This window comes from Platichthys flesus, chromosome 21, assembly GCF_949316205.1.
Source record: "Platichthys flesus chromosome 21, fPlaFle2.1, whole genome shotgun sequence".
Taxonomy (NCBI): Eukaryota; Metazoa; Chordata; class Actinopteri; order Pleuronectiformes; family Pleuronectidae; genus Platichthys; species Platichthys flesus.
The window spans coordinates 11,285,631-11,301,544 of record NC_084965.1 but is presented as its reverse complement, the minus strand read 5'-3'; the positions used below and the strand labels follow the sequence as shown (position 1 = coordinate 11,301,544).

At 41.7% G+C, this 15,914-nt stretch overlaps 1 long non-coding RNA gene across 1 annotated transcript in view; it reads left to right on the top strand.

Annotated features, from left to right (window-relative positions):
• Positions 1 to 3,318: 3,318 nt before the first annotated feature.
• Positions 3,319 to 15,914, top strand: part of LOC133932377 (uncharacterized) — a 21,651-nt gene continuing 9,055 nt past the window's right edge. Inside the window, exons 1-2 of the long non-coding RNA XR_009911945.1 lie at positions 3,319 to 3,513; positions 4,900 to 4,981. This is a non-coding gene — a long non-coding RNA (uncharacterized LOC133932377). The remainder of the gene's footprint in view (positions 3,514 to 4,899; positions 4,982 to 15,914) is intronic.

Genomic DNA, 15,914 nt, shown 5'->3' with positions numbered 1-15,914 from the left:
GGGGGGGGGCAAATCTTGCCCTTGCCCCTCGCTGGGAAACGGACAGCTGGATTTCCCAACATGGACAAGACGGGAAAAGTAAAAACTCTGAAGTGACTGTGGGAAACGTGATTCCCTTTTAACTTTCCTGTGGCGCCAACTGACTTGTATTTGTAATGAGGGAATTAACCACAAAACTGGCTTTGCATGATTTCATCCCGGGCGTGTTTTTCTCTGCTGTTCTGTTTTGTTTTGCATGATTGAGCGCATTCCAGGGTGTTGGGGGACTCTTCGCTGGTCTTAGGTTCAGGGCCGGTATCGGAAGTCATGGAAAAACAAAGGCTGCGGGGATGTCTGGTGGCGTCGACCATTTACTGCTGCAGACAGATCAATATCCAACCCAGTCCCTGAATCAGGATGTAGATATTTGATTTATTTTGGTCAAGTTTGTCTTTCTCTTTCTTTTTGTCTTTGATTTTCTTTCGGGGTCTAGCAGTTAGCGAAATCTGTGTAAAAGCTTTATGTTTTTTCCGTTTTTTGCTTTGAAAGACATGTTTTTTTGTACAGGAGGTTAAGATCAAACCTTATTTTCTTTAGTTTTTCTTAAGTGTTTAAAGATGTTTCTTTTGGAAAGAAAAAATAACTGTTTATGTGAATTCTGGCAAGTAACCGCGGGTATCCATGTCAACCTGCATCACGTTCAGTCTCTGTCACCGTACCTTTTTATATTTTTTGTAAAAAAAAAAAAGAAAAGAAATGTTTTTGAATTTTGATAGTGTTCGCAATTCCTTTGGCTTCTAAGTTCAATATGTATTTGTGAGAGCAGGATGTTGACGGCATTAACTGTACAGGTGAAACATAGCAAACATTATTTTCCTGGACCCCCGACCGGAGTGCTACCCATATACCAGAAGATGGAATCCATTCATCAAGTTGAGATATTTCCATTCATCAAGTTGAGATATTTCCCGAGTGTATAACCGAATATAAGGGTTATTCAATGGTTCAGTTGTAACTAACTCTTTTTACATGTTTGCTTGTGTTTCTGTGCATAAATTAAAAACTGCTTCGTACACAAACGACTTGTCAGAGTGTGAGTTGCACTGATTTCCACATTTTTGAGGTGGTAAACTTTTATTTTCCTCTCAAAGGCCTAAAGATGGCTTCAGGTTGAATGAGAGGAGACAGTGATAACGCACCTCTGTCCAGTGTGGCTTACTCTGACAACTTTGGAGACTCTGAATTTCCTCGAGCACAGCACAGAAAAAAACAATCACACACACAGACATACACAGCCGCAGCAGCAGCACTTCATAAATCACTCAGAAGCAGAGTAGAACACTCCCTCCAGTCTCCACCCATTTCTAAAGGAGTCTTCAGCGGGGCCCTGCAGTGACAAATGGTGGAAGGATACCTGAAGGATACAAATCGCATGAGGCAGCAGGGTAAAGGTGCCGTCTGATGTCCAATCTCTAATCTGTATTACGGGGGGGGGGGGGGGTAGCGCCGCTGTTCTCCATCAACCTTCAACCTGACGTGTCCCATCTGTGTGCACAGGGCAGCGGAGGGGGGAGTTATTAATCACCCCCGCCGTTTGGTCAGTTGAGGCCGGGGGGGGGGGGGGGGGGGGGGGCAGGAGGGGGCTGCTGATCCAGCTCGATGCGCAGCCCGAGCTATGTCCGACTCGGCAAAATCAATCTCTCTTTACCTTGACTTTATTTTGGAAAGCGAGGCGGCAGCATGCACACACGGTTTTGTGCAGGGGCTATAGGGACAGCGGGTGGATGGTCGGTTGTTGGGAAAGTGGTGTGAAAGTGCTCATAATGCATTTTCAAACGACACGTATGACATATAAAACAGCCCTTTGCGCCATAATGATCCCACCAAATGCTGATTGATGAATCGTTACCGGAGGCCTATATAATATTCATACAGTAAATTTCCATCTACTATCAGCAAATGAGCTCTCGTCAGCACTTTTCATCGTTCTGCGAATTCTCCAGCAACATGAGCTCAGCAGCTCGGTGTCGCACAGACACGTGACATTCGGATTTGACAGCAGGACTGAGGACAATAAATGACTTTCCAAAAGTGGCCTTTTGGGGCCTGTTAAAGGTCACAGCTAAAGGTCACAAGAGCGGGGCCCTCAAAGACATGGACAGGGCGAGAGCTTGTTTGCAAAGACGTCAAAGTGTCATGAGATGTGATCTCGCAGGACGGGAACAGGTTTTTTATGTAAGTGTGTGTTGAATTTTTTTTTTTGCAGAAGAGCAAAGACAGTGTTGGTCTGACACCTGAGTCCAAACAATGCACTTTATGTCAAGACAGGCGACATGACTGCCCCCCGAAAGTGAGGCCTTTCGTTGTGTTGTCGTAATGAATTGAACAAAGGTCTCAGCATATCTGAATGAGATATAGTAAATTACAAATATTCGCCTCCTCAGGAACAGATGACAAATCTGGGTGTGCCCATAATTTTTCATATACCTTGATATGGAAACCTTTTTAATCTGTCCTATAATCTGCAAAAATAAATATAATCATCATATTAATAATAATAATAATAATGATGCTGTAATCCAGGATATTGTCAGGAGTCAAGGACTGCTGTACATTTAGGATTAACATAACGACTGATCAACAGATTTTTTTTATTATAATCTTCAGAACTCAACCACTAGATGATTTGGCCACAATGAGGAGAGGCGGTGGTCTAGTGGCAGAAACTTGGACTATGGGCAGAGAAGGTCTCTGGTTCGTCTCTGGTTCGACTCCACGGAGAGACAACAAAAGACGAACCTGGATTGATCTGTCCAAGAGTCTCCCTACCCTGTCTAGTGCCCCTGAGCAAGGCACCTTACTCCCCAAAAATGGGTCAAAAGCAGAGATTCAATTTCCCTACCTGCATGAGTGTGCCTTTGCATGTCTGTGCATGTGTTTGGGATGAATAAATTAATCTTAAAGGATCTTAATAATCTATATAACCCATTTCACAGTGGTGTTTCCAGAGACCTGGCATCTCACAGAAACTCTCGATATCATCTTCTTCTTCATTAGTTTTCGCTGTCAGCTCGCTCTCTTTGGGGAGGCTCCAACTCAATCAGTAGCATTAAGATGATTTTGTAAACCCCACCCACTTCCGGATTATTTGGGCAGTCGGGAACGCCCTGCGTTTGTCGAAAGGGGCAAATCGGGTCTAAAAATCTGACAATTATCCTCAAGTGTGAAGTAGTCACATCCTATGGTCACACCCAGTTACTGATGTTCCTTAAACGCATCACCTTAAGCTAATGGCAGTTACGTGGCTTCCTTTAAGGTCCTTAAATGCATCATCTCCAAACTGCCAGCAGGTGCAGGACCGCGTCTGATTAAGACAAACAGAGAGAAGTGAAAGTTTGATCAGAGACAAACTAAATAACAATAAAAGTTGAAGTGATGCTGACAGTGTCTCCAGATGGAAGAATCACCGACCTACTGACGAGGGAGAGGAGGATGAGAGTCTGTGACTTCTTCTGAAGGAGGAGGGGTATCCTGGTGAGTTAGCTGGTTAGAATGTTAGCATGTGGATGAGCTGTTCAGATGCTCCTAGAAGCTAAGCTACCTTCATAGCTGCCTCTCTGGCTCAAGTAAGCTCACAAGTTGATTTGTGACGTATGGTTAAAAGGACGTGTGTGAAATGAGGGTAATTATATCAAACGTCTGGTTTTGTTAAAGGGCCATTTGTGCCACTTTATCCTTGTGACGTACCTTTTAAAGGAGGTAAGGAGGAACATCACGTGGAATTGTACTTAATTGTATACGCAATTATTTCTGAAATCTTAGTTTATATGAGGATATCTTAAAGGGATTCGAACTGATACCCGCCAAGTAAGCAAGTCACCTAAATAGACGTACAATCTTACAGCAGTGACAATAACTGGTCCCTGAAACATTTCAAACTTTAAATATTTCTTTTCTCTCAGACCTGATTCTCTGTATCTGTCCCCTGGTGATGCACGTTCCCTTGTCAGCTGCTGTGTCATTGTGTTTTATGAATGTGAGTTTTAATGCAATGTTGTCTGTCTAATTTGTTTATGGATGTGTGATGCATTTGTTGTTTAGTTTATTGAATAATAATGAATTTCACTGTTCCTTCTTAGGGTTACTTATTTATTTCATGGTATATTTAAGTTTTTGAAGTGGTTCACCTTGAAAAGACAAATTGCCATACGCAAATGTGCACAGAGAAACTGCTTTGAATGTGATTTTTAGCAAATTTATATTTTTCTGACTGTCATAAATCAGTGTCTGGTGTATTTAGTGTGGGCTGGAGGTCTCGCTGCCAATCTCCTCTCCAGTCGAGTGAATCCAAGACAACGTGTGATGCATGAATATCTCATGTCCAAGATATTTAAGAGAACCCGTGATATATTGAGATGATGCCCTTTTAACTCAGGTCTATCTCTCTGAGCTGTGCAATATTCATTTGCTGTCAGTGCCATTCAATGGTTTATGTGCACTCCGTTTCACTGTATCCTGGAAATTCTACAAGCTTTTGAATTTGCATTCTTCCAGTTTTGCGTTCATCAAGTGTTAGAAGCCTCACCAACATAGCCAGTCGCTCACTATGATTTTTCCAGATAATCCCCTGCTGTATTCTCACATGGTATCACCCGGACATGGGGCGCTGGCAGGAAAAGCTGCGGAAAAAATCCCACTGGGACATTTGCCTTCTCACATGGAAAAGCCCCCTGGATTCTCCAAATGTCCAGACTTCAGTGCATGTCTGAAAGCTAATCCTCGTTTTGAATAGTACAGATAGTAAACTCAATTATATGATGATACTGGTTAAAATATTAACAAGTGAAACACTGTATGGTAATTTACTGAATATTTATTTGATAAAAATGCATTCTCAAAAAAATGCTTTTCTTCCCCCAGTTTCTCTGCATGTCTTCAGTGGAGCAACAGGAGCTGTGTCAATTAGCAGCCTGTGTACGGAGGCCTCCGAGTGACAAACAAGGTGAGGGAGTGAAATGGTTCCTGTCAGGCAGGTAACAGAGCATGAACATCTCATTAAACACCTCATCGTTTTTCCTCTCGGGGCTTATTTCCTCTCATTCCCACTGATCACCGTGCCTGATAACCGGCCTTTCAGCGCCTACCCGAGCGGGAAATGGGTAAACAAATGCCTCAAAATGACCTCCGCAGACTAGGAGTGGGCACCGCAGCTGCTGCTGGTGGTGGTGTTATGGTGCCAGTGGATAATCCTGCCAGAACTGTTCAGTCATTTATTACTGCTGGGAGAAGCAGAAGAAGTTATAGCTGTGTCTAGGAGTGAGACCCCATGCAGGCAGCACAGTAGCACTCTGAAAAATGCTTTGAGGGAGAGAACCCAGTGACGAATGTGGGCTGTAGCGTTGTGTTTGTACACGCTGGGAGAAGTGATGGAAGTAGATGTTGACTGAACAACCCCGGGGAAGACTACTCAACCATTTATGCGCTGTCGTGAAACGTTGTTCTTTTGCAGTCGGAGAATAACAGTGATTACAGACGCCTGTCATTCAGTGGATGGAGGGGGAGGGGTAACACTTAGTACGGGTCTATCCGTACGCACACAGACGCTGTGTGCTTTTCAACATATAGCACTGCTGTGGATTTACCGCTTTGTAAATAGACCCACTCAGACAGAAGAAGCTCTAACTATCCCCCAATGGGTTCAAGCATCCCCTTAAGTATATTTTCTCAGCTTTAATGTTTTGGCGCAAACATTCCTCAGTGCAGCTTTCGTCCAGATTAACTTTACCATGTATTCAAAGCAAAGTGATGCGAGCGATTCTTCAAAGCACCTCTAATCTCCGCTACGCCCCGGCTGCAGAATTTTAAGAAAAATATTTTTCAATCCACCAACGTCTTTGCTGAAAATTCTGTTTCTTCGACTCAACCATGAATCCCACACTTTCATTAGCATCTGTTGTCGATGAAGCTCTCCAAGTTTCCAGACAGCACAGCGGTCCAGTTCCCTCCGTTTCCGGCACAGGCTCCGAATGCTTTTTCTTCGGTGTCAGACAGAAGCGCTCACTCAGATATGTGTGGGTAGATAGGAAGCTGGCACGACGCTGCCGGTTCCGACATGCCAGACTGAAGGATGAATGTCACCGTGGGCGCTAATGCCAGTTGAGAGATGCCACCGTAGATTCCACCACGAGACATCTGGAATCCCAGGTGCCCGTCCCACTGATCCAGGTCTAAGCCGCAGGAAGCCAAGTGTTCTCGTGGATGCCAAGATTCTCGCAACACCAGCCAAGCCACACTGGAGCTTATCAGTGCCACCACAACCCTTTATGGGCCTATTCACCTCAATCAAAGCTGTTATTTAGGGAACGGGCCAAGATGACGGATATTGCCGCGCTCCAATTACCCACCATGTCTCCTCCGTGTTTCCCTGCCAGCTTCCCCACAAGCCCCGATTCTCCTCCGAGGGCCCAGGTGCTCTGGCGCTGCTCAGCTTCCTCAGTGTCTGTGCAGAGGGAGGGCGTTCAGAACAGAAGAGCTCTGTCAGCGCTAGATTCACTCACAAGGGCTGTTGATGGCTGCTGCGGTGTCTGTTACAGGGAGTTGTATCAATAGTGGGAAAGTGTCTGAAATCAGAATTTTCTCTCAGCACACATTGATTAATCTGATCATAGAATCATGACGACAGAGCTGTGATGATCAATCCAGATTTCGAATGAATTAATATCTGTAGAATTGCTTACTCTCTTGGAATCACAAAATAATATTGAATGCAATAAAATGTTTTCTATTGTCACAGTATGACTATACCGTACAATAGTTTTAACGTCATAATGTTAAATGTACCTTTCTGTACAGGAGTTGTACATTGCTTATACTTAAAAACAATAATGGCCCTACCCTGCACTTGTATCCATTGTGTATTTTTAATTGAATGTTTGACAACTTATAAATACTCTGGTGCTAATGAACAATTCTTCAATGGTGAACATAATACTTTCTTATTATTGGCACAGCAGCGTTGTCATTGTAAGCACGCAAGTTGTTTCAAATAACTTACTACATTTTTTTACTTTTAATTGCTTTTGTATAAGATTGTGCTTTAGAAAATGTAAATCTCTTTTTTTATATTTAAATCGCACTACTTCTTGTACTATTTTTGTAGTAAGTGTAAGCCTATTTTTGTATATATATATATATTTATTTTCCAGGATAAGTTTTATTTTACCACATCATTTTACATTTTTTTTTTATCTCTAGGCAAAATTGGTACAGGTCAGATTTGAAAGTCATATTTATATTGATCTCAGAATAATGTCATTACACAAGGACAACTCATTTGTACATCACCTTTTGGGTTAGGGTTAGAACTTTGTGTGAGTGATGCAACCAACTTCTCCATCGTCTCTTTGGTTTAGACACAACCACAAGTTAACTGAAGTTCATGTAGCTCAGATTAAAACCTGGGTAGAGAACATTTCTTGTTTCAGAAATGCATGAACCCAGAAATCTATGAAATATATATGAAGAGCGTAGCTTTAGGTGACTGGTGCAACCGCAGCAGGTATACAGCAAAGAGAGAACTGAGCACTGACAGCTTCACCAGGATGAACTGGATATATGTTGCAATGAGGAGAGCATATAACAACCACACGTTTTCTACCTGCTTCACCAGATGTTTCCATTTAAATCTGTTTTGCGTATTTTGATTGTTTATTATTTGGCATTTTTACAAATATATGTATTAATACTGCAAATATGTTATTTTTTATAATCAGTGCTTGCTTTTTAGTGACGTGCATTGCATTGTGGGACACTTTGTTGTAGGGGGGATAGATGGTAATCAGTAACTGGAAATGATCATTTTATGTGTATGTTTAAATTGTGTGTTGCGTCCTTCATAGTATTGTTGGAAGTGAGACAAGGTAATTGAGATTTATATCTGCCTTCAGGTTCTTTCTGAAATACTTTATCTCCTCTTATCATCGGAGCAAAATGAAAGACCTTTAGTTTTAGAAGATTGGCTGAAAAGGTGTTCTTTTAAAAAACTGGCACAGACATTTATAGTCGCCTATATTCTATCCGACTAACTCCAGCTTGATGATAACATGAAATATCACCAATAAATGTCATTTTCTCAGGAGCTGCAGTTCAGTCATGGAGCTTTTCCTGTCTGCTCTCAGGTCATCACTTCTATCTTCTTCTCTACTCATTTTTTTTTAATTCTTTTTTTATTGGCATTCAAGTGCACGACATCCTGTCTGCTTTCTTGTGATCATCTTTATTTCTGACAAATATAAAGTAAAGGAAACATGACATCCCGGAATCCCTCATTCATCTATTTTGAAGGACGAAATTGTCTTTGTAACTGGCAGAGCAATTTCCTCCTTATGTGAGGACTGAAACAAGGGTCAAATAAGTCTTATAATAGAAGTATGAATAGGTAAAAATAAAAACATTACTAAATCTAGACAAATAATGTACCTCCATTTTGTCCCACTAACTAGGAGGCAAAAATCATTTTTCAACATGAAATTTGTTATTCTGACAGAGTGGAATTAATGAGGAAGTTTAAGGTTCATTTTCAATATCCTACCGGTTTTGTTTTGAGTTTTTTTTGCTTGATCTCAGTCCTGGAGAATATTCCCCTTGAGTTGCACTTGAGACGCGGCGCTCCTCCGTGCTCGTCTTTAAGTGGACACTTGGGCTGATTGTCTCGGTCTTTCCTCTCCGCTGATAACGTTAGAATTCCAAAGAGGGGGTGAAGCCCAACCTGCTAATGTACATTTGCATGCAACATATCCAACCCACTGTATTTAATATCACAAGAAATCCAATATGAAATATTCAACATAGCCTCGAGGGAAATGTATTCATGGCATAAAATCTTTGAATCACTATTTCCAACAAAAACAATATCAGACAAACAATATAAGTTGTAAAAATTGATATATTAAAGCCAGACTTCAAGCAAACCAGAATGTTGTCTGGTGGAAACTGTTTGTATGAACTTTTACATCCAGATCACATGTATATCAGTGCAGCGCTGACAGTTACTGAGATGGGAATGAAGCCATACGCGTGTAAATCACTGAGCATATTATCTGTGTCGACAAACACACCGTCCCATTTCTACTCTTCCTGAGAAGAAGCACTTCTTCAGGGCTGTTACAAATCATCTGTTTATGATGCTGGTGTGAGATTTACCCACTTCCCCTCAAATTTCCTTATGTAATTTTCCTTCTGGCAGTCATTGTTCATATATATTAGAACATAGCTTTTAACCCTGGTACTTTTAACCACTTTGGTTAATGGTTTGTAACATGTTAAGTACCATGTTTGGAACAAGAGACTCTTTTCTGTAAAGTTAAAATATTTTCAAACGTCTTTCAATTGTATTCCTCAAATAGCTATGAACAGTTTCCTGTTTGCTGTTAACTTTTAATTTTTTTACCCGTAAATTTAATTACTGAATTGTATTATTATTTTTGTTGTTAATGTTATTATCTTGAGTATTTGTAGTTCAGAATTAGACAGCATGGCAATGAACATAGCATTTCAAACCCATAAACTAAAATACACAGTATCCAATCTATAACTGCATGTCAGGAAGAAAAATAGTGCACTAGTTACATTACGTTATTTTTACCTACTTTCTTTATTTTACCCTTTCTTGTTGACAAGGCCCACCAGTAAACCCAGTTACACTCAACCTGGTGTTGGTGCTTTTATTGTCTTTGATGCCACAGCTTCTCTCTTTTGAAACCATCTTTGCCAGAAGTGTTAAAGAAACACTTTCTCTCTCTAAACTCGCCAACTATTCTCAATTAGTCACGCAAGTTACGTCATCTCAGGATGACATGGTATCCAGTCTGAACCATGTCTCCGAGACAACAGAAAACTAAAGTGTTGCCTGGTATAAAAGAAAATGTTTGAGGGCAGAATGAAAATATCAGAAAGAAGAAATGCAGCATGATCCAAATGGCTACAGAGCACAACTGGGGGCTATAATTCAGAAATTAGACAACAGAGATAGTTACAGATTTCAGAAACATTGATAACGATTAAAGCTTCTTGATTATTTACTATGCCACTTTTCTACTCTTGCCATCGATCCTCCTCCCTCAGTCCCTGCCAAAGCACTGCTGCTCTACTGTCACTCTGGAACATCGAAGCGGTCGAGGACCTCAGCACTTCCTCCTGCCCTCTTCACGCACCTCCTACTGCATTTTTAAAAGGGTAATTTCTTGCCTCTACACTGTTTTAACTATAGTGAGCACCTCTGTAATCTGGAACTTTGCCCAGTCCTCTAAAATGTGCACTGGTGCAATATTAAAAAAGAAAAGTTTAGTTTTTAATTACCATTCAATCTCCAATAAGCCGATCCTTAGTTAATAATAAATGTTGTTTGCGAGCACAATCGGTATCGCATCTGACTTGGCATGCATTTCAATTCACACTAACTGTATTACTGAAATAACCCGCCGCGATGTAATCACAGATAATGGTAACAGTTATATATCGGTGCTAGTAGATTTAGGTGGAATATTTTATATCACAGACCATAATACTTAATAATACACTGCCATCATTATACTGATGACACACAGGTATGTCCTCTTCCTGACCCTTGGAGACTTCAGCCTTGTCAAGTTCCCGGTTGAATAAATCAGAAGTACAAACACTTGAATGTTCAGCAACTTTGTAAAGTTGAACTTAGTTGGTGCTTATCCTCTGCAGCTGGAAATATGTTCTTTTCGAGCCTCTTTTTATTGATTCAGGCTTCAACTCTCTATCAAAGAATACATCCAAAGAGGCTTCTCGTATCAGGCAGATGCAGAAGAACTTGTATAAGGATTTATATCTTGCTGGTGGGACTGTTTGCAGTACCCTTCTCATTGGTCTAGATAAAAAGAGAGAGCTGCGCCAAAAAGGTTTCTGCACTAATCCTAACAAGCGAGAACAAAGTTTGATCACATCACACGTGTTGTAAGATCTTTGGATTTGCTTCTGATCGATACACAAGTGTGGAATCTGTGTTTTCATCGTATTTCAAGCAAGATAGCGAGTGTGCATATTTCCCAAAATGAAAACTAGTCCTCAAGACGTTGCTTCCATCCCTCTGAGACTGTTGCCAGGGCAAGTTTTACATCCTGGAAAAAAATCTGTTCACATGGTAACAATACTTCTTAAATATTCAAGACTTGTATTAGGACCTGGGATTATATGGCCCTATAAGCTCTTGTCTAAACAAAGTTACGGTATATTTAACATCTCGTGGCTGTAACTAAATCCTGATTGTGGCCAGCGGTGGAAAATTCCCTGACATACTGTTCTCTTTGTGTTTTTGAAACTGCAAATGTGATGTCACTTTGCTTTACATGTCGAAAAACCTGAACCAACACGTCCCTCAGCATTATCAGATTTAAGCTGAAACCTTGGTTCCTATTGTAAAATGACATATAGACAGATATCATTTCATGACATCATTCATGGCAAAAACACATCTTTCCTGGGTCGAGGAGGACAAAGTTTCAACCCTGCAGGTGTAAATGATTACATTCATACATGCATGTAATGGATCTCCACTGCACATATGACTTGTGCCCAGGTCGATATGTGAGGCTTGATTTAATCTGGCACTTTCCATAACATGATTTATTTCTTGTTTTATTTTGCACAGGTTAAAAAAAGGTTTCATGAAAATCTATAAATATGCACCTGCAGTTCTCATTAGAAAGTATTTGAATGTTTGTTAAAGCCCCATCTAAAAATGATAAAAAAATACCTTTACTTGCTTTTTCATTTGTTATTGTATCACTACATCCACTATCTCACTGGTTTGCTCCTTTTTACCTGTGACTGGTCGAGCAGAGAGTCTATTAAGACTGACGTTTTGGGATGTCAGAATTTTAACAAAAGACATGAGTGTGGTGGTGTTCTGGGCGAGAAGGCTTTTGAGGTGAGACATTAATAACTGAGACGCACATTTTCCCGACTTTGATGGAAGGGGACAAAGGAGCTGATATTTGTGGCATGTAGGTGGCGGGCCGATGAGATTGATGCCGCTGTTGTATCATAAATGTCTGAGTATTATACGTATATAATGGTGTTGATGTGACTGCATCAAACCTGAATAAAGCAGTATTTGCATAATTAGCTGCGGGCCCCATTCCAAGTGTTTTTATCGGTTTGCCTCACCAGATGGCTGCAGTTTATTGCATAAAGATCATTCATACAGTGTCGGGTAAGTTGTCAATCACAGAAACGTAGACCCATTTTCTCCCCCGTGCTTTATTGTCTATGTGACAGCTTCAAGTCTCTACTGTTTATTACAGTTTCTCATGTGGAAAGTCCATCACAGCTGGTGTCTCAGAACGTGTTACGCAAACTGAAAGTACGAATGTTTTCAAACGTTACCTGACCCAACACTCACTCTTGGCTGCTGGGGCATGAAGACGCATGGCTGAAGGCTCATTAGTGACAGTGTGGAGGTCAGAGTGAAAAACGGTGCCCTCATCACCTGCCGGATGACGAATGAACCCGCTCATGGGGAAGGGAGGAGATGAAAGAGAGAAACGATGCTCTGAGGAAGAGTGGAGTCTGCACATAGGGGAGTGGCGGCAGCGGCGGCCATGGTGGAGATGGATGCAAGCGAGAGAGGGAACAAGACAGAGGGAGTAACTTGTATTGTGGTCTTTTCTGCTGCCGTAAACATCTTTCATTTTTAACACATTATGAAGTTTCTTTTGTTTCACGGGTGTTTTCAGAATTTACACCGGGGGACCAAACATCCCTCCGAGGTATGGTTTGTCTATTTGATTAATGGAACCACTCAACATAGGCAGAGGAACACTTAAGGGGATTCATTCGCACAGGAAAATTGATTACCTTTAACTGGAAAACAATGGAGAATGAGGAAGTGTAACGACTGGGCACCTGTTTCACTTCATGATCATTACAGGGGCCAGGAAAGCAATCAACATGTTTTTTAAAACTCTGGTATTAAGGCGCTAATAAGTGAGAGTAAAACATCACAAAAAAAACACTAATTTGCTCCTTGAAATGCTGATTAACCCGCAGCACAGAGCAGAATGAAACATTAATATCACAGTCTTCATTTGCAAGCAGCGATTATTTTCTACTCAAACTTGCCAGTTGCAAAGAACTGAGTCATTCGCCAAAAGTGTTTAACAATTAATCAGTAATTAGCGATCAATTTGTACCCCTGCCGTACCCTAAAGAAAAGCAACCAGCGACCCATTCTCTCATCTCACAACTATCAATTCGTTTTAGGCTTTACTGCTTCAGATTAAACCAACTCTTCATTTCACCACACCATTAGATTCATCCGCCCTGCTAATGGGCCCTGTGATGAGCTATTGATCAATGGCACGTGTGTCAGGAAGTGAGAGCGAGAGAAGTTCACCAAACAAAACGCAACCGAAAAAGAAACTAATCTGCACTGTAGGATTTTCAGACTGGGTTTAATGGGCTTATTCATTGGACATTTTTTCATTTCCAATACTCACAATTGACTTTTCACTAAGCCCCTCAGTCACTGCTGCTATGCTTGTCAAGCAGTCGATTCAGCTGTGGTCCAAATAACGGCAGGAACACTGCTCAAATGTGCATTTTTCAGCTAGCCCTCTCTTACGCTAACAATAAAACCACCTGTTGGTTTGTTGACATTGACAATTTGGCCAGCGTATCTTGTTTTTTTCAAACCAGAAGTCCTCATATTTGGAGTGTTGGTTAAACTAAGGGCTTGAGGACACTGCACGCCCACAAAAATGATTGCTGACATTAAAAATCAAGTGAGAAGTTGGGTCATTTTCACGATTCCCTTCTTTTTGCAACAAATGGAGTCGCCCTCTAGTGGTAGTTCACGAGAACTCAGGTTTCAGACACTCCCACGTTGGCTTTACATTCCAGTCGATGATTTCTCAACACTTTGTAGCATCTTGGCGAAAAGCCCCAAGAATATTGTAGCTCGTAAATCCCCCTAGCATTCTGAAATATAGCCAACAAGTGAACTACACTCTGAGCAACTTACCACATAAGTCTAGTCACGTTGTAGCAGCATGGAAATAAAACACAACCTCTTCACCAGCCATTTTAAAGCCACAGACCAGACAGCTAATTCTACTAAATGAATGTTACCGAATCATTACTCCATGTGACATCAATGCTAGTTTGTCAACATGCCCTTCTCCTACCGAAAACAAATTGTGATTAAATTCACCTCTGTGCACCTTGAAGACAAAAAAAGTAATTTAATCAAATATCCGCACGGAATTGTCCAGCGCGGTGAATCTCCTCCTCAGCAGAGTGATATTAGTTGTAAGTACTGAGATTTTTCATTTCCAGGAGAGGATCAGATACATTAGGAGCGAGAGTGACTGATGATGGTAATTATGATAGAGTCGTCCTTTCTCAACCTCTGCTCTTCAACCTTCTCCGGACCTGGAAGGACTTTTACTTTCTGTCTCTGGCCGGTTCTGAGTTAAAGATTAATAATGTCCCTCACTTCGGCCGTGATTATTAATCAGGCTGCGGACCTGAATCAACTGGAGGATAAGAGCGTAATCCCTTTTTTTACAGTTCACTTACACGGTTATGTTTACCATGTATATCCCTTTCATCTCCAACGAGATGGGAATATGATGAGCAATCCTGTCTGATACACAGTCTGTAATTATCCAGGATCTCATTGATTGACTTCATATCCAGCTCGGCCAGACTCCCCATAGATAGTTTATGGACACAGATATCCAGGCTCCGATTGGACTCTAGTGGTTCCAACACGGCTCTATTATATTTCCTACACTTCTCCATTTATTCATTGTGTGCTTCACCTGCTGCTCGGTGAGATTTGCAAGGCAGTAGAATTTGATCCCTTCCAGAACAAATTGAGATGTACTGTACTTGCAGTGCTCAGCAGTAGGTCTATCCAGCAGCTCGGTGGAGCCATGTGCTGACTAGACTTGAGTGCTCATCTCGCCTCACACACCCACACAATGGACCTCTATTCCCGTGCACTGCAGTGAAAGCTTAAAAGTGCGCAGGTGTGTGCCCCTTCGACTGTGCCGCCGTGCATGAGCCGATGTGCTTTTGAGTTTAAAGGCTACATAAATTTCCACCGGATGAAAGTGAGGGTTGGTGTAAGTACACTTTTGTAGATGCGGTATGTGTGTGGGTATGCAAAAAACTGAGAATGTCCATATTTCACTCCTGAAGCAGAGAAGTGTAAGAGTGGAATGAGGAAAAGCAGGTACTTGCACATCTCGTAGTTTTTTCTGTCCGACTGTGAGAGCAGCAGACACAATGATTCTGGGGTTTAGACACATGAACACCACTGAGAGCCTGCCAGGGGCCTTGGAGTTCACAGGATTGATGTAGCAGAGCCGTATCTCCCACTCACTCTCTCATGTGAAGACCCATACACACAGAGAGCGGTTTCTCAGCCTACCTCCATCTCTTTCTTTCTCCTTCCCTTCCCACTCACCTTTTCTCATGATTAGGTTGACCGGCTTTGTTTTGCGCCCAGAGGCTCAGGGCTGGAGAGCCACTATGAAGGGGAATTGCCTTTAACCGAGATGAGGTTTGTCTCAGCTCGCTGTCGGCTCCGGTTAGAAGCCACAGGGCATTGAGCGCACGTTGCAGCGCACCGCCTCTGTGTTATCCGTGGTCCCTCGCCAGGCAAGGCAGATGACTTCTCCCAAGTTGACTCCATTTGCCTTTATTTGTGTTCTATACCCCCTCTTAAATCCGCTGTGGAAACATCAGTGTGGAAGAGAAACGTGGCCACTGAGCTCAAGTTAAATTGCTTAAATTATTTCTTATTTGGAGCATTCGGACTTCACAGCAAACTCAAAAAACCCAATCCACTGCATCGTCTGCTGTGACATAGGAGTGTCCTTTAAGTTCTTCCTGTGCAA